This window comes from Pseudopipra pipra, chromosome 4 (assembly GCF_036250125.1).
Source record: "Pseudopipra pipra isolate bDixPip1 chromosome 4, bDixPip1.hap1, whole genome shotgun sequence".
Lineage (NCBI taxonomy): Eukaryota > Metazoa > Chordata > Aves > Passeriformes > Pipridae > Pseudopipra > Pseudopipra pipra.
Genome location: NC_087552.1, coordinates 51,247,940 through 51,266,157, shown reverse-complemented (window position 1 = coordinate 51,266,157; position 18,218 = coordinate 51,247,940). Strand labels below are relative to the sequence as shown.

Below are 18,218 nucleotides of genomic sequence, written 5' to 3'. Positions count from 1 at the left end.
ATATTGTAATTTCACAGCCTTTGATTTAAATGTAGTTCCTTAAATCTCAGCTACACATAAGAAATGAGTCATGAATTTAAATGGAACAGATTAAAGTCTAACCAAAAAGATTAATTATTTACATAGGAGATATTGATCTTGTCTGTCCTTTATACTGTAGCTGTATGAATACAACATGTCCATTACTGTCAGTAGGGTATGTTCACATGAAAGGGAAGAGAGTCCAGTAAAAATACAGTGTTTCTTGTTGGATGCCCATGTATCTTCAGACCATGTATTCTTTTAAAAATATCTGTGTTTGCAGTTCCCATGTTTTCTGTTCTAATTTCTAGAAGGGAGTCACTTTGCATTCTTTGCCCAGTATGCATAGCCTGACCATTTCTGAAACATGTATTAAAGTAAATCTTATTAAGTATGTGCTAGGTAGGAGCACAGAAGCAAAAAAAAATTGGTTTGTTTTTGTTTGTTTTTTTTTCAAGTGGAAAAATGTTAAAGCTGCAAACTCCCTAAACCTAGATACCCTAAATTACCTACTTACCTGGACACACCTAGCTCCTACAAATCTTTCTCTTCCATCTCTGTAGTATAAGGAACTCTTTGTACAGACCTTCCACTGACTTCAAATTCATCAAACTCTCTGCTACCTGGGTAGCTCTGTGCTCCATGGTTTTGTTCAGTAATGGTAATAGTTTACAATATATGGAAATATGTGTACACTTCTGGTTCCAGTATCCTCCCTTGTGAAGATTTCAGGAATACACTGCCAGGATACTGGCTATGGGAAAGAGAGATGTGAGAGTGTTTTAGGGATCCTTCCCAGCAGTTTCATACTGCATTTTTAATTCTGTCGTGCAGCATGTGTCTTCCTAAGAGCTAGTCTCCAGTCTCTGCACGTGCCCTGGGAACGCTAAGGGGCAATAGGTGGGGTTTCATGGGGGTTTCCAGGCTGTTAAGTAGTCCTTGCCACACAGAAGGAAGTTGCTTGCCTGTTCGTTCCTATACTTATATTTTTAAAATACTTGTAATATTGTAGAAATACTTATGTATAATTCATTCTCTGTCTTCTTTCCTCAGATCTGCTTTTCCATTTGTTGGCATAGTACTTACAGATACAAGATTTAATGTTGAGCTCTGACCCATTGGTTCTGTCTTTCATATAGTGAATCATAAACTCTGTTTCTCTAAAAAAGCAGGGATTATCTCACTTGTTTTTCTGGAACTTTTTACCCTGTGAGCAAATTATCATTGTTGTTTTGAAACCGATCTGCTGCCATCTTAACATCTTTATACTGTAAAATATTTTTTTCACATAACTTCCATGCTGTTCCCAGAAGAGTCATGTTAGCATATGTGTGTGAGCTTTTGGGGATGTAAGTTGACTCTCATAATCTGTTTTAACTTCAGTGCTGAGTTTTCTACTTTTTAGTTGATTTCTTTTCTTTTTACTTTTTTCTTATTTTCCTTCATCTGAGCCACTTTCTCCTTAATTTGCCTTATTTCCACTAATAATTGTTGTAGTCTTAGTTGATCCTCTTCTCTTTCTCAGATCCATTTCACACTTGACTAGTCTTTTCTATCAGGCAGTTCCTGTCTTGTTGGCCTGAAATGCTATCTGCTAATGTGAGAGTCTAAGAAAAAAAAGAATGATTATCATAAAATGGCATAGTTAGAGCTGGTAAAAGTAAAAGCTGCAGTGATAAGGATCTTTATACATGGCAAGACAGAGAAGCTTCATTGCTTCTGAAACAACTAAAACAATGTCTTAATGTGATGAAATCATCTGGAGAATGACTATAGTTCTCACTCCAAGGCAGTCTCCTACTAGGTAAGGATATCAAGGTGAGCAACTGAAAAACATATGAGAGAAACCTGATGTGTTTTTCACTTCAAGACATAAACCATATTCTTGTAGAATATCCAAACTGTTTTGTTCTGGTTTTTTAAATTATAATTTCCTTTGCTGACACTTTTTTATGGCTTATATCTCCTGTGCAATAAATAGTCTTGTACAGTTTTCTTTTACCATGTTTGTAGACAGTGAAGAAGGGCAAGTGATAACATCAAAATCATTGAGATCCAACAGAAGGTGATACTAGATTATCCATGCTAAGATGCAAGGAGTTGGTCAGGAAGCCACTGAAGTGTGGTAGTTAGCAAAGTGCTCTAAGAAGCACTGGAAGTTGGGCTAGAGACATGCAGAACACTTATTTGGCCTGAAGCAAGGTTATTTTATGGTGGTGACATTTCATTTTTTTAATAAAAGGAGGGGGAGAGCAGCAGTTTTCAGTGAGACAGGTAATCCAGTGGAGGAAATGTAGCTTACTTGAAATGCTGAGAGATGCCCTGTAAAATGAGTGTCACGTGAAAACTGGAACTGGAAAGAGATCTAGTGAAGTTGGCCATTTAGTTAAAACATCAGTTTAGCATTTCTTTAGCAGAGAACAGAAGAACTGATAAATTGGTGAAAGATTGTTGATGGCAACAGCAGATCTAAGTTTAAGGCTGTATTTGACAGGAGTCTATCCTGTAGTATGTTTAGTAAGTTATTCTCTTATTCTCCCAATAACATTAAGGTCCAAATGACTGTCCTTAAAAAGTAAGAAGCAGTCATACCACCTATCCTGGTACATGAATGGCACCAAATTGGTGTCATTTTCAGGTTTCAACTGAGAGATATTAATGCACCTTTACGAGTATTGCAAGTGCTGGATGATGTGACCTTAGAAAGCTTGCCTTGTCCTAAGGCATGTCTCCATCCATCTCTATGTTGCTCATGCTGCATGCTATGAAGTACTTTCTCTTTTTTTGTGTATGTACATTCTTTTAACAAATAGGGAGCCTTCATGGAGGACATTTCCTGGCACACCTATGAGCAGAACAACCATGCTTGAAAAGCAAAGCTATAAACAGTATCACTGGCATTATTCACTGTTCTAGGACACTCACCTTAGCGAGCAAAAGTTAGCTGAGATGCTTTCCAGGGTAGCATGTTCATTGTCTCATGTGCTGCACAAGATCTGTGCTTCTGGTTTGACTTTGATAGCCTGAAAGCCAAGATCTTGAAACCAGGGGGCAACTGAAGACCCAAGGATAGGCTTTCCTTTTGTCCAGGTAGGACCTCAGCCCTAGTTTAGTAGGTGTCTGTCATGCCAGAAAGGCATGAAGGGCAAGGTAAGCAAGGGTGTGCAAACCTAGTGTGTCTCCTTGCAAAAGTGTAATATGAATGCAACTGAGGCGTCTTCAGTGGAGATGCAGCTAGGGTGAGTGGAAGAGCCTCTCTGAGTCTGGTAAACTGGCAGAAAGTTCTGTGACCCTGCCAAAAAACAATATATACAGAGCCTGTGGCCAGTTCTCTTGTCTTCATAGGTCATTGTGTCTGAATAATTTTATCTTTAATATGGCACTATCCCTTGAGCTTCTAATAGGAGGCTGAACACTGTAGTTAAGTGAAAAATGAGTGATAAGCTATTGGTAAAGAAGACAAAGCCAGCCTAAAAGCACTATAATCTTTTGTGGATTACCCAATTAAAAAAAATATATATATATTAGCTGCAAGAGGATATTGTTATTGCAGTGTTGTAATGTGCCCCACTCTAAACTTAAGAACTTATATTAACCCTTAGAAAACAAGTTTTTGTAGATCAATGCCTAGAGGAAAGAAAGTTGGATGACTAGGAGATTTTATACTTGGAGGAAAATCCCGTAAATCCCTCTTCATAGTGTTCACTGGGGAAAGCAGTGGTTAGGGAACCAATTAGTTATTGTTGTGAGAAGTAATCTTTTAATCTAATTTTAGGATTTTGAGTTGTCCTTGTTTCCTTTGATTATTATCATGGAAGATTGTCATTAATTTGGTGGCAAGCAGAAGCTTTGTATATCCATCTTTACATTAAGGGCTTGAAAGAATGATCATCGCCACAATTATTTTTGAACTCAATATTCATCTCTAGAACACCTTCCAAATAGTAACAGCAGAACAAGATCAAATAAGTGCTCCAAATGGAGAACTGTCTTTCAATTCGAACTTCCATGTGGAACCTCCTCTTTCTCTGTGAACAGCTGCTTTCAAATTTCTTATAGTTGAACAGGCACGCACAGCTTACCTCTCCCCCTTGTTTATAATACTATTTTCCCCTAAGTAGGGGATTTCAGGCTCTAAGGTCTCACTACAAGAATGAAAGCAGATCAGACACTCCAGACATCACAACTTTAAAATCAAATCAGAAATCAGATTCTGTGCAAGGTTGCAGTGCAAGTATTTTTTGTAACTATGTTTCTGTTTACTTTGCAAACCTAGAATTACGTATCAAGAACTGGTATAGCAATCACTGCTTTTTTCCATGAGGACAAGACCAAGTGACCCTGGTACAAAACTTTAGTTTGTTTAACCCACTGTTGTTGTGCTTTCATTTTTATTGTGGCTAAGCCAACAACCTTAGGAAAAACACTCAGCTGGAAGTTGTGCAGAATGTCTTAATGCTCTCATTGCTGGGTGCTCCAGGCTGCTGTTGTTTCTTATATCCTCGTCTCATTCCCAGTAGCAGCCAAATGTATAAATTTTGAAGAATTCCAAGGATTTTACCTAGAATTCTACTTTAAATTTGAAAAAAAATTTAGAATAAACAACCTGAAACATTTGCTTTTGTCACTTTTCTGGAAAAGGCCTAAGAATGTCTGCTATCCTGTTAGGCAACTTAGGGTATCACCTTATTGTCAAGTATCAGTTTTGTAATGAAATTTTAGCTGGTGGTATGCAAGAAATAGATTTAAGTTGGATATATACAGAAATCCTATGATGTATATGAGAAGTAGGTGCCTGCATTGTATTAAAAGTGTCATAAATAGACATCTGGAATTTCTGTGAATTCTTTTAATGCTAAATAAATGTCACAGGGCACTCTGTACTGGCAGGCAGAATTACTCCATATACACTCCATACAATCTAATCTTTCATAATTCTTTTTCATAAATGAGAAAAAAGATTATGTAGTAAGAGATAACTCAGCTTGTTTTATATTAATTGTATTCCAAAACACTTTGTGCATTTGTATAACATAATTAATGGGGAGTATTTACCATAAGCGGATGATTTGCACACAAGATGTTTGTATAACTATAGTTTAAAACTAGATGTATTTAGCCATAGCAGTTAGAAAATACAGTGAAATAAATTCTTAATCCTTAAATATTTTTTTTTATTTTTTAGGTTTTCTGGGAATTTGAAAAGTAAAGAAGAACATCTCTAGGCCTCCATTATGGTTTATTGCTTGAGCCTGAATATCAGGTTAGAAGGGCTTTTGCTCCTGTGACTTGATACAGGCCTTTATAAGGTTTTAAAAAAGCAGTTTCAAAAAAATTGATTTTTTTTCTTTCATGAAATACTAAATCAATTTCCCTTTCCAAGGAAGTAGCCACTCTTTCAATATAGAAACACATGGGAGATATAATATTGCTCTAGTATAAAGAAGAGTGAATTATAAACTTATGTTGTAAATACCTGGATTCATTTTATAGAGTGTCTTTTGCTCTTATACAATAAAGATAATGCAGCCCCTATTCTCAGTGAATCTGAAATACATTGATTTTCAAACGTATGTATTCAAGAGCTACTGTATTATTACCCTGTAAATTTGATTGCAAAAGGAATGAAACATTTTCTCGTGTGTTACTACTGACTTTCTTTCCCAGATTCTTCTAATCTCTGGAGGAGTTAAAAGATTAAAGTAAAGCAATCATACATGATGTTGTTGAAAACTTGGTTAAGTAAGTGTAGCATTGAGTTACTTATTTTTTACAGTGGTGTTGATGTATTTGCCATACTAGGATTTACAACAAATAGACTACTTCTGCTGTTTTAATTAAATGTGACTGGCTTAAAAGGTGAAAGTGGTAAACAGAAATTACAAATTGTTGTTTGCCTGAAGATAGGGTTTAGCATTTGTCATTTAGAAACACTTCTAACTTTAGATTGGCTGTTTCAATACATAAAATATGAATTAAACCCAGAAAACATAGTCATTTGTGGTCTCACAGAGCTGAATTAATATTGAAGGACACATAGTAAAAAGTTCTGACAACCATTATAACCTTTGAAGTCTATAAAGTTATTGCTCATAAAACAGATGTGGCCTATGTACACCAGTTTCCATTCTTTAGTCAGCCCCTCCTGCCAATGTAACATCAACTATCATACTAATATTATCAAACAGAGAGATTTGCATTAGAAATGTTTACATGATTCACAAGCCTCATGGTAATGGGGTTTGCTGGCAAGAAGTGGAGGTCCATCCTACTGTTAAAACAAGAAGGAAACTCTGCCATGGCTGACTTAACTGCTCAGCATTGTGGTGAATCCTGTCCTCATTAGCTCATCCATTAAGTATCTTATTTTTGTAATTGCAGATATGGGGCAGTTTTAATTCATTTTTCTGCTGGACCTTTCTCTTTGTCTCCTTCAGCAGTAAAAACTGTAGTCCTGTGTGGGTCTGCTCAGCATATCCTCCGGAAGCTCTAGTGTGCTTTAGAATACTCATGGGATTTTTGTGTTCCTTTTATGCCATTTATAAAACTCCTGCTGATGACAGAAAGGCTCTTTGCAGGCTTCTGGGTAGACTACTGGTCACTTGTCTTTCTTCAGTAGAGACTCTTCCTTCCATAGCTGGGTGACAAGAGTATGATCTGACTGAAACCCTGCAGGGCACATGATGCTCCTTCAGCTCTGTCATATTGACATTATTCTGAGTTCTCTTAGTGGAGACATTTAAAAAAAGCTGTGGTGGAATCACTGAAGGGAAAAATGATACATCTGAGCCAGTAAACTGATATCAAGAGAACTAAACTAGGATTAATCTGGTTTGTATTGAAGATGATGGAATTTAATATTAATTGAATGTTGAATGTAGTACACTGTAATAGTCATTGAATCAGTGAGATGCTTTCCATTGACTGCTGTGGATTTGGATCAGAGCTGTGTTATCTCTTTTTGCTGTATCATTCCACCTGGCCCCAAAACAGGCAAAACTGTTTTTATTAAGTAAATCAGAGAAAATAGTTAGAACACTACTTTATCAATTTTCCCATGACTTACTTTCTGCTTCCTGGGGAATAGATTGTTTTACAGTTAAGAAAATGTTGAGAAATACATAGACTTTGATATTTTTATTTATATTTCTAAAACCATGTTATTATTGCTATTTTTATTTTTTTTGTCAAGATGATTAAAAATAAGATAATTCCACCTTGACCTATGCCCAGGTATTGCAGATGACTGATAGCCTCAGTGCTGTGTATGTACATTTGAAACTAAAAAAACCTGTCTGCAAGTTGGTGTTAGTATATAACTACAGTTGGCAAACTATATACTCAAGGAAAGGGAAGGAAAGAAAAGCACAATGTTTACTGCAGTATCGTGCCAGAAAACAGTGTGGTATGATTTATCATTTCTTCCACCTGCCATATAAATATTTTTTTCTTCTCCATCAATGGTAACTTCCAGCCTTTATTCTACAAAGACAGATGCAAATGCGATTTGCTTTCTTGCAGTCAGAGGGACTCCCCATAATGACCAGCATTAGGCTTGTACTTAGAGGTCTGAGCAAGTAGGCACTTTCATGCTATTGAGGATTTTATTTTCTGCTCCAGATAAAAAGGTATATTTCCGACAATACATAAAATTCATAGTAGTGAAAAAACATTACTATAGGGTGTTCAGTATGGCAGTGGCTACTGCAGTGCAATGAAAGTATGAAGTAGACAAATATCCTGTTGGACGAACATTGTTGTAAAATCTGAGATCTTTGTTTAGAGGTTTTTTTTTTTTTTTTTTTTTTTTTTAGTTGATTGGTTGGTTTTTTAAAAATTTTGCTTTTGTTCCCTTTTCTAATCCCTTTTCTAAGTTCTGGTTTCTTGGTCAGCATCTACTCAAATTCTTGTATTTTAAATTGTTGCTATCATCAAAAATTGAAAACTCATTAAACAAATTGGAATATTGTTGAGGAAATACTACTATAGTTGCATTACCACACTTATATATATTTTTTATTTACAGGCTTTGATTTTTTTATGTTCCTTCTCCACAAACTTGTGAATTTAAATTCTTTTGAATCATCTTTATAATTCTTGATGCATTTTTAAAATTACTTCTTATATTTGCTGCTATTGCCTTTTGTAATTATGATTTTTCTCTAAGAAGTGTATTATATACTATATAATATATACTGAAGTATACTTTCTCCATTTTGTTCACAGTAGACATAACAGTGAAAGCCTTCTTTTATTATCTCACATCCCAAGCACATTAAGGCCTGGATCCTTAATTGAATTCTAAACATCAAAGCTACTGCAAAAGTTGCTGTGTCTCGTGGCATCTCAAGATATTTGAAGAATCTCAATAAAGCTTTCCTTCCTGGTTTATTCTATGTACACCTTCCTGGTATTATCAATAAGATTATAATTCTCTTTCTGGGAAAAAAAAAACAAACAAGTAAAATTTGGACTATAAAAACACCAGAATTCACAAATGCATGACAAAAACTTCAACAGCATTTTCCTCCTAAATTTTAATCCAGATTGTCTAAAGGCTCAACAGTTATCAAAGAAATAATGACCAAGCCTCTGCTTCTCCATGCATTATTTCCTCTCCTTTAATGTTGCCAGAATTCTTTGTATGCTCGGGTTCCCTCTCTTGTGCACTGTGTGAGCACTTGGGTCCAAGAAGAACTTTGTCCATTTAAATATGTATATTCAGGCTTGAGTTAATATGAATTATATGCTAATATTTATAGTATCTTGTATTATGGTTCTACATGTAATCACAACCATATTTATTACATTGATTTTGCCATTAATTTTCAAATATGCATAACTTTTTGCAGAATTTACTAATAGAACCTTAACAGTTTAGGGGTATTTGATCACAGAATTAGGCATAACATACCAACTTTTTAAATCCAAAAGTTTGAATTATATGTGGTAGGTGTAATGACAGTCTACAGAATGTAAAGCTCTCTAAAATAAGATTTCTGTGTCTATTATCTTTGGTTTAGCATTTTCCAGAAAAATTTTCCTCATAAGTTTTCTTAATAGAGAAAGCCAACAACATTATGTGTATAGCCCATCTTTCTTCTTCTTTTCTTTATTCTTCCTATTGTTGTACTTACTGCTTCACTCCTATTTTTCAAATAGTGCTGCAGTAAGAATGAGTCATTGGCCAAGGACAGCTACTGCCTAATACTGCAAGAACAAATCAGGAAAACAAAAGCAGAGAAAAAAAATTCCAATTTGTTTCCTAGCAGTGACACAAATCTTTAATAATGTTTTCATTGATTACACTTTCTTGCTCAGCATTTACACTAACGAAAAATTATTACAGTCTGTAATGTGCAAGACTCAAGCACTGATGAATGGTTTACTGCATCTATCAGCTACTTAATTAGAATTAATTATTCATAGACTTCCCCGATGAAAGACCTAATTATTACAATAATCATATAATGTAGGTTGTCAGTGTTTTCTGAAATACCTTGCCTAATGGGGTTATGGAAATTGCTTGTGATTTTAGTCTAGCAAAAACAGAGATTAGAAAGAAGCCCTGCAATGTGGTCTGGCAGAATTTTCCCATTGCTCTACATCAAGGCAATGCATTGATTGTACAGCCTGGTGCATAGCCAGAACAACCCCTCCATAGGAGCATGGGGTGAAGACACGCCCTTGCCCAAGTAGGCTGTGGGAGAGGCTGTATATTCCTAGGGAGGTTGTGGCAAGATCTCAGCAAACGCGGTGCACTGCTGAGATCTGGGGAGGATGGGAGCAGATGAGTGGCAGTTCTGTCCTTAGGCAAACCTCTGCAGACTGCTCAGGTGATGGGCTGGAATCTTTCAGGAAGGTAGTGTCTCCCTAGAGAATGTCAGCTATTGCTAAGTGGCATCAACTAATGCGAGCAGATGTTAACTCGTGGGAGGCAGGAGGAGAGCAAGGGTAGCAGGTGCTGTGAGGGAGCTGGAGAGCCAAGGCTGTCTCGTGGAGTGCAAGAGTCCTTACAGCGAAAGCCAAGAAAAATCCTGGCACTGCACACTTTCCTTGCAGATCCAGAGAAGATGTTGAGTTTGTTAGAACACTGGTACCTTAATCATCCCTGAGCATTTTTCCTTTCTGATGTTACAACATTTTTTTTCCTTTTTGATGTTAAAACAGAGAAACCAGCATCTATCCATTTATTCTTGGAAATGAGGCTAAGTTTACCTAATTGATGCTGTAGATTAACTAGAATCATGGAGAAAGATCTTAATCTGTCTAAGCAATAAATAATCTGAACTGCTTTCTGCATTGTGATTGATGATGGCTGTCAAGTCAACCTGCTGAAGTATCTCACTTGGTCTTATTAGTGGGAGTGAGGTCCATTGATTGTTCAGGCTGGGTTTCATCTGGAAGGTACTTTTAGTGTTTGGCACATACCCATAAATTTCTTGTAAGGACAAAGGCCCAGCTGACTGTGCTGGTGATTGCTAGATCACTGCCTGTTAGCTTAGTGCTACTGGGGTTGTGAAGGTAAGAGTTACTCTCACATGAAAATGCAAGTTGTGGAAATGTGGGGATGGAGAAAGAAAAGGAGAGAACTGGGGAGGAAGGGGAAAGGAAGGGAAATGGTTCAATACTCTTCCCTTGTTCTGCAAAGAACATGAGATACTTTGTGCAGTTAGCATTGCTCATCTGACAAAAAGCATTCAAACAATTTTGAAGTTTTCTGTGAAGTTAGGATAAAATAGCAGTGCCTAGAATAGCACACCATTATTAATTCTGAAATTGTTTCAAAGTCCCCGTTTTCCTCCCACTCCACACATTACATAGACACAGTTACTGTTATTTTTATGCCTAACTCCCAATATCTCTGAAAATGAACAATGGAGTATGCTCATATAATGCTATCAAGAAAAAATACACACATTACTGAATTCTGCTTCAGTTACACAGGTCTAGAGCATGTTTCTTAGCTCTGGGGCTGAAACTCTTTCAACTGAAGGTAATTGGTAAAGCAGTCCTTTAACTTTTTCGGTATTTGAAAATACAGAAATCAGTTTAACAAATTTCTATTGACTGTCTTGCATGAAATACTGCACAATCATCAGCTTTTCACAGGAGCAGATGTAAAGCTATAGACTTTTGTCCAAGCCTGTCAAATAATTGTGGTCATCTTGTAAATGACAAAAAGTTGCTTTTACCCGAGAGTTCTTGCCGTGATGTTGCTGTGTGTCCTGCTGACACAGAGCTGGTGGGAGTGAGGTATTGCTGCCCCTTGTAGTGCCATCGGGTTCACTCTGGCCAGGGGAGGGTGTGAATGCTGGAGGAGCCCCTTCGCTATGTCTATTTCCTGGGACGCGTACCCTCGTGTGGCAGGCTGCGGGCATTGCATCGGCACGGGGAAGGGGAACCTTGAGAAGCCTCAACGGACTTTTGCCTCTACGATGGCAAAATTCAGCCTCATTATTACATGTTATATCTCTAAAGGAAGGGTCGGCTGCCAGAGAAAGGGAAGAAACTGCGCAATCACTCCCCTGTTTCTTTCCATGAGCTGGAATGGGAATGAGTATAGCAGACTTTAACTTCGTGAGTTTTTTTGTTTTCCCTAGATATTTGGGAATGGTCATCTGAGGTGGTACTAATAACGAGTCAAAACAACTCTTAGCTTCCCACAGGAAAAAGTATTTGTGCTTATGCCTGTGAATCAAATTCATTTCACTTACCATGAGTCAAATATGAATCATGATGGATAAGCATAAATCATGACTGTCTTGTGATTATTTTCTCTTTTTCTCTTTCTGAAAGCCCTGTGTATATGCTTGGCTACTTTTTTTTTTTTGTGGTATATCAATATATTTTAACCTGTCATTATCTGTTCATTTTTGAACACAAATATATTTCTTTAGCATGTATATTATCATATTAACTTCAATATCTTTATCCTATGACTGTTCATAACTTGCCATTTATACTACCTAAAGCATGCTAGGTCTGTTGTGAAGGGTCGAGGCACAGTTTTGGCCTAAGCTAGCATGGGGCTGGGCATTGCAAAAATAAGATTATAAAGTATTTCAGTCACCACTTGGAACACAAGTGTATTTACTCACAGCGGATTTCATAATGTCCATTCCTTCTTAAGGAGCTGGGAAAACACCACAGTCATATCTATGTTAGGAAACAAAGGTGGGTCAAAGCTAACATGACCAACAAGCCTGAAGGAGAGGATAAGAGAAGAATAAACATGACGTTTTGTGCTGGTGTTTTATGAAATCACAGAATTCATAGAATTCATAGAACGTTAAGAGGTTAGAAGGAACCTTAAAGATCACCTAGTCCCAAATCCCCCTGCCATGGATAGGGACACCTCCCACTAGACCAGGTTGCTCAAGGCCTTATCCAGCCTGGCCTTGAACACTGCCAGGGTTGGGACATCCACAACTTCCCTGGGCAACCTGTTTCAGTTTTTCACCACCCCCAATGTAAATAACTTCTTCCTTATATCTAACCTGTTTCCCCTCTTTCAATTTGTACCCATTACTCCTTGTCCTATCACTACAAAATGAAATTAATATGGATGTCACTAAGAAGAGATTTGTATTGACATTCTTAATGTGTGGCAATGGCAACCTTATTTAAGTCTCACTAAGTAACATTCTGTTGGCTAAATTTCACTTTTTTCTCATGGACATTTCAAAATTCAATTTACCATTATTAAGGAATCTGGGTTTTACTGGAGCTATTTTACTTACAAATACCTGATTTTAAAATGTGTCTGACTAATTAAATTGAGTCTTAATGACAACACAGTATTTTCAAATTTTGTACTGTTCCAGGACTGGATAATCACACTGCTGTTTTTTCACAGTCTGACAATGTAATGGTGGTAATCACAGACTGGGACTAAGATGACTGTATATTTTTATTAAATCATAGGTCTGTCCTCACTGATTGGGGCCAGGTTATCATTTCTTGTAACATCCTCTGTGTATCACAGGCCATTATATTACTACCATCTCCTGGACTAAGTCTGAAAAGTACCCAACTTGATTTTAGGACATAATTATGCATTTAGCTTCAGTTTCTCATACTGCATGGTGTCTGGAGTTGGACACAAAATCAACAGAGTACTGTCATGTCTAAATGCCGCGATACTGGGCCTGATTAGAGATCCCTGGGCTAGTTTTGAGCAAGCCGGCATGTGTTCACCATGTAGGGCAGTCTGATGCTGAAGTACGAGCACAGAATCTGGAAGCAATCGAGAAGAAGATGACACATGGTGCAAATAACCCTTGTATCTCAGCTGGGCTTGTGCTGCTGTGGTTGTATGACTTCTCACCACTACCTTGAAAAATACTGCCTAGTGTCAGGGCCAGTGCTGCAGCATGGCCACATTTTTCTGCTCTAGAGTATTTTTTCCAGTCTTGAATTATTTCTTTCACTCTTGCCTGCACTGCATACAAGCATGCACCTGAACTTTGTTAACTGTACTCTAACACCAATACTATCACTACCAGATCCACTACCTTGTATTCTTTTTCTAATATTATTCAGAGATATTTTTCAGATTCACTACTTTACTGATTCATTTGTTGTGGCTGAATAGCTTGTGTTCATTGTTTCTAGATGTAAAAAACTACATTTTGCCAAGTTGAATTGTGCTTTTGAGATTTGGCTTCCACACAGCCCTGCTAATGCCCTCTCCCTAATTCGTTAGCCGTTTCATGATCTTTTTAATATGCACTTCATTGATACTGTCTAATACTGATTTCTAGTCATATTTTGTCATGTTGTGATACATCAAATACCTGTGTAGATTAAATCTACTTAGTTATTTTAAATCATCAAAGCTTATGCTCTTAAGAAATGCAATTAGATTTCTTTGACAAACTATTTCCCGTATATCATGCTAACTGACATCAATTAGATTCTCTAAATTCTTAATCAATTAAATCACATACTAGCTCCTCCTTGAATTTATCCAGGAGTGAGGTCATGCAAAATTATGCTCTTTTTGAATCCTTCCCTTTTTCTGTTTTGCAAACATTTCTTATGAAGAAACCCATAATAGACAGCGCATTTGTATACAGCAGCTGGGCAGTTGAGAATGCATTAATTAGTATATTACAGCAGTGGCACATTACTTATTATGCCATCATCAGAGAACACAATTAAGTTATTGTAGAGTTGCTATGGTTTCCAAAGGAGGTACAGTGCAGACTAATTACCTCAAGATGCCAGATGGTGCTGAATAATTCCTGAGCAAATGCCTCATCACCTCTGTCTCTCCACATTTGTATAGTAAACAAAACATGGATAAAATGGAGGCTGAGAATGTAGTGATTTCCCTTTATAGGTCTCCACAGGTTTGTGTTTGCCCTGAGCATATTTACATTCTTCAGATTTTATTGTTTAATTTTCTTGCATCTGTGCAAAGATTCTAATGAATGAACTGAAAACAAGCATGTAAGAAAACTCTGCTGCTGGACATCTTGACTCCAAAGGCTTTGTCTGCACTACACCTGCAATTTTTATATTGTCTATTGTGGCTACCCCGAGAACATGCCAAATAGAAAGATACTTTATCCTGTCCACAGGGCAAGTAAGCTCTAACAGACACTTTAAGCACTGTCTACATGTAAGATTTCCCTTTAGCCTAAAAACTTTGTGAACTATGGGGGCATCCTACACTGCAGCAATGCAGATGAACATTTATTTGGACTTTAATCCCACAGGGTGCTCCACATAGCAGTGTACACGCAATCATTGGGAATTAAAAAAATTGCAAAGCTTAAAGACAGCTAAGTTTGAGGCCACTCAGTCTTAAAGAGAAGGCTTTCTTGTAGATCTATCTATTCCTGATTGCACGGCTGTTTTCTCTTCTCTTTCAGTGTTCACAGGTTAGTTGGGTGTCTAAAAATCTTCCATTATACAACCTGAGGGGCAGATAAATAGCTCTAGGTCTGCACATGCAGTAAGTACCAAACTATAATTTTACCATCAAGGGACGCAGCAAAATATGAGACCACTGTACAATATGGGTCCACTACACTCAAAGGTGAAGAGTACCAAGATATACCTTCAAGCAAAGGATCTGGTCCACCTCTGATCCATAAGGAAGAGTTTGATCAAAGGAGGTGCAAGAGTGACAAATACGTGCTTCTGGAAATAGAGTAAATTAGAATAAGGTGTAATATCAGGTAAGGAACACGGAAGGGGGTGAATCTTCTGATGCTACGAGCATAGATGTCTACAAACTGAAGCTGACTTGTGAACTGAGATTCTGGCTCATCTTCTGGGGTGTTGGAGGGACCTCGCTTAGACAACCCACTGAGCTTTCCTTCAGGTATATGTTCTGAAAGACTAGATGTGGGGCATGGTAAAGATAGATGGACTTGCAGTCAGGTACTAAGTGGTGGTGGGAGGAAAGGGTGATAGAGCTCTAATTCAATAGTAGTTGTGTGTGTTTCTTAATATTTGAGTGATAACAGCTGTGTAATTGTATGCAATAATTATGCAAAATTATGTCACTGAATTAGTAGAAGTTATATGCTTATTATTTAATTATATTATTAGGCAATTACTTTCATAATAGCGTATTGCTTAATCACTAAATGCTTAATCATTATTTCAATATTATATATTTCAAGCCTGCAGGTTAGAGGTTGTGAGTTAGACTCGTGAAGCAGCAGTGTCCAAAGGAAAACATACTTAAACCAGCAAAGATTTAAATATCAACTCCTACTTTGCAGTGTTGGACCTTAGGTAAAAAATTACTATCCGCCTTGTCAGATTGTTTGAATATTTAAACAAGAAACTAGTTTAATCAATGGGCATTGCAGTCATTGCCTCAGTTCAAGCATCATTTGAAAATATATTTTAATTTCTTATTCCTGCATAAATTTTGGTTGGTTCTTGATTCCAGCAAAGGAAACAATAATTGAAATGCCCAGATCAAGTGAAATATTACACTTCTCCCCTTAAAATACCAGCTTCTTAGAAACACTGAAGACAGATAGCTTTCTCAGGTCTAACTGTGAAAGAAAGCACTGTTAAAGTATCAGGCAGTTCACTTTGGCAATATGTATGTTTCCCAAGATAATACATTCAACTGTCCAGTTAATTTGAGGATAATACATATAATTCTGGTGTAATAAAATTATTTCATTACAGGAGCCAGAGAGGTATGAAATCACTTCTTGCATTACACCACCTATTGATCATGAAACAGCAAATTGCATAGTTTGATAATTTGTTGGGAAATGACTTGGTTGTAATCTATCTTGTTCTGGTCAGAGGAACTATATATTTCTTGTATATAGCTAATAAACCAGGACTTACTGAAAACAAATACTGCTGAAAGTTTACAAGACAGATATTCTAAATAATAATTTTATTTTACTGTAAAAAGCAATGGAGAGATTCAGCTCCTCCAAGGAGGGATCAACAAAAGAGATCAGACTTGGAAGGCAGGTGAAGCAGTGAGGCTTGAGTGGTGGGGAAGCAGACTGAGCAGGGGATCAGAGCAATCGAGAAAAAAAAAAAGACTGTGAAAACTTTGCTCAATATGCAAACATTTCTGCCCTGACTGCTCTATTTGCCATAAATTTTGAATTTGATTAAAAGGCTTTCAGATAATTTGCCATAATAAAATATTTTCTCCTCATGAAAGCATTGCATATGAAAGTAATGGAAATTATTATACCAATTAATATATTTCTCACTCTGCTTTATTTTCTAGTTAATTGTGCCGGAAAGCTAGAGAAAAACGTTTCAAGCTGGGACAAGTTTGGACAGAGAAAGGGAGGAGCAAGGACTGCAAAATAACACTGAAACACACATACAAATAGTTTGTGAAATTGAGCAACATATGCCAGAGAAGTTGTGATACAGACATAAATAGACATTAAATACATCAGTACATGTTTTTTAAAAAAGATAACCAGCATTATTAATTTACTTGAGGTAAAGTGACGCTCTCTTGATCCTACCTGATGGCACCAAATTCAATTACTGTGCACCAAAGAAACCTGCCAGCTCTTGAAATCAGTTATCTTGTGTGCTGGTTAGTGTAGTTTTATGAAATAAGGGCTATAACTATGCTTCACAGGGAGGAAACAATTTTCATTTTCTTCCAAAAAGTAAAAAACAAGACACATTCAGGCATTTAATTCCAGTGAGTGTGCATGTGTGTACATCTACTCCAGATGTAGTCACAGACAACCAAAACTGGGACTTAAACTTCATGTTTATTCAAATCAATTATTTGTAAGTATAAAGCAGTATTTTATTGCACATATGTATTTTCAGTAATACAGTCATGGTAATACTGTAAGTGATATTGTCACATTATATGCCTACTTTTATTCCACAATAACCATTTTTTCATGCCTATGGACCGTATCATATGATAAGTAGTGTCCTAAGTAACAGAAATATATATAAACAAAAGTGTACAAATTTCTAATGTGTTCAGCTTTGATTAAAGTATTCTTTGTATAATTGTGGGCATAATATGTATGAAAATTAACATCCTTGGCTGTCAGAAAAAAAATGAATCTGTATTACATGAACAAATAATGGTAATGCAGAGCTCATAAAAACATGGAAAGGCATTCTGTGAGAATTTCTTTATTTTTGCTCCAAATTTGAAAATTTGTGTTTTTTAAAAAGCAGTATTTTAATGCAATCTCTAAGCAAATACATTGTTAAAGCTGTAGCTGAGATTCCAAAAGCAAAGAACCCTGCCCCTACTGTTTTTGACAGAAACTTTATCCCATTTACTCATGTAGATTATTATTTGTTTCCCTCCTACACTCTGTGTTGCCCTTCACTGTCAAGCTGCCAAAGGGAGAGAGCAGAAAAAGCCCTCACCTCACCACTTGACCCTCTATTGACTCAAGGAGGCTTTAACCTTGTGCCTTACTGTGTACTTTTGGTATTTTTAAAGGAAAGGAGTGAAACAACAAAAATAAAATTTGGTAGGTGGTCTAGAGTCTTTTTTTATCAAGAAAGAGTGGTCCAACCATAGTGGGCCAGATCAGGTCAATGCCATATAGTACCGTGCTTCCTGGTGGTCTGCCTTTAAGATGCTCGGATACTCCATACGCTATTATGAGACTTAGGTCTGTACAGGAGGACTGAAGTGCCTAAATATTATTGACGGTCTGGGAAATGGCATATTTGATTACTTCAAAGATCAGAGT

The 18,218-nt window shown here is 36.8% G+C and overlaps 1 long non-coding RNA gene across 1 annotated transcript; it reads left to right on the top strand.

Moving 5' to 3' along the window:
• The first annotated feature begins 5,211 nt into the window (after positions 1–5,211).
• LOC135413870 (uncharacterized) lies at positions 5,212–8,455 on the top strand. The gene is made up of 2 exons (XR_010430455.1): positions 5,212–5,284; positions 8,248–8,455. It is a non-coding gene; the product is annotated as an uncharacterized LOC135413870 (long non-coding RNA).
• The last annotated feature ends 9,763 nt before the right edge of the window (positions 8,456–18,218 follow it).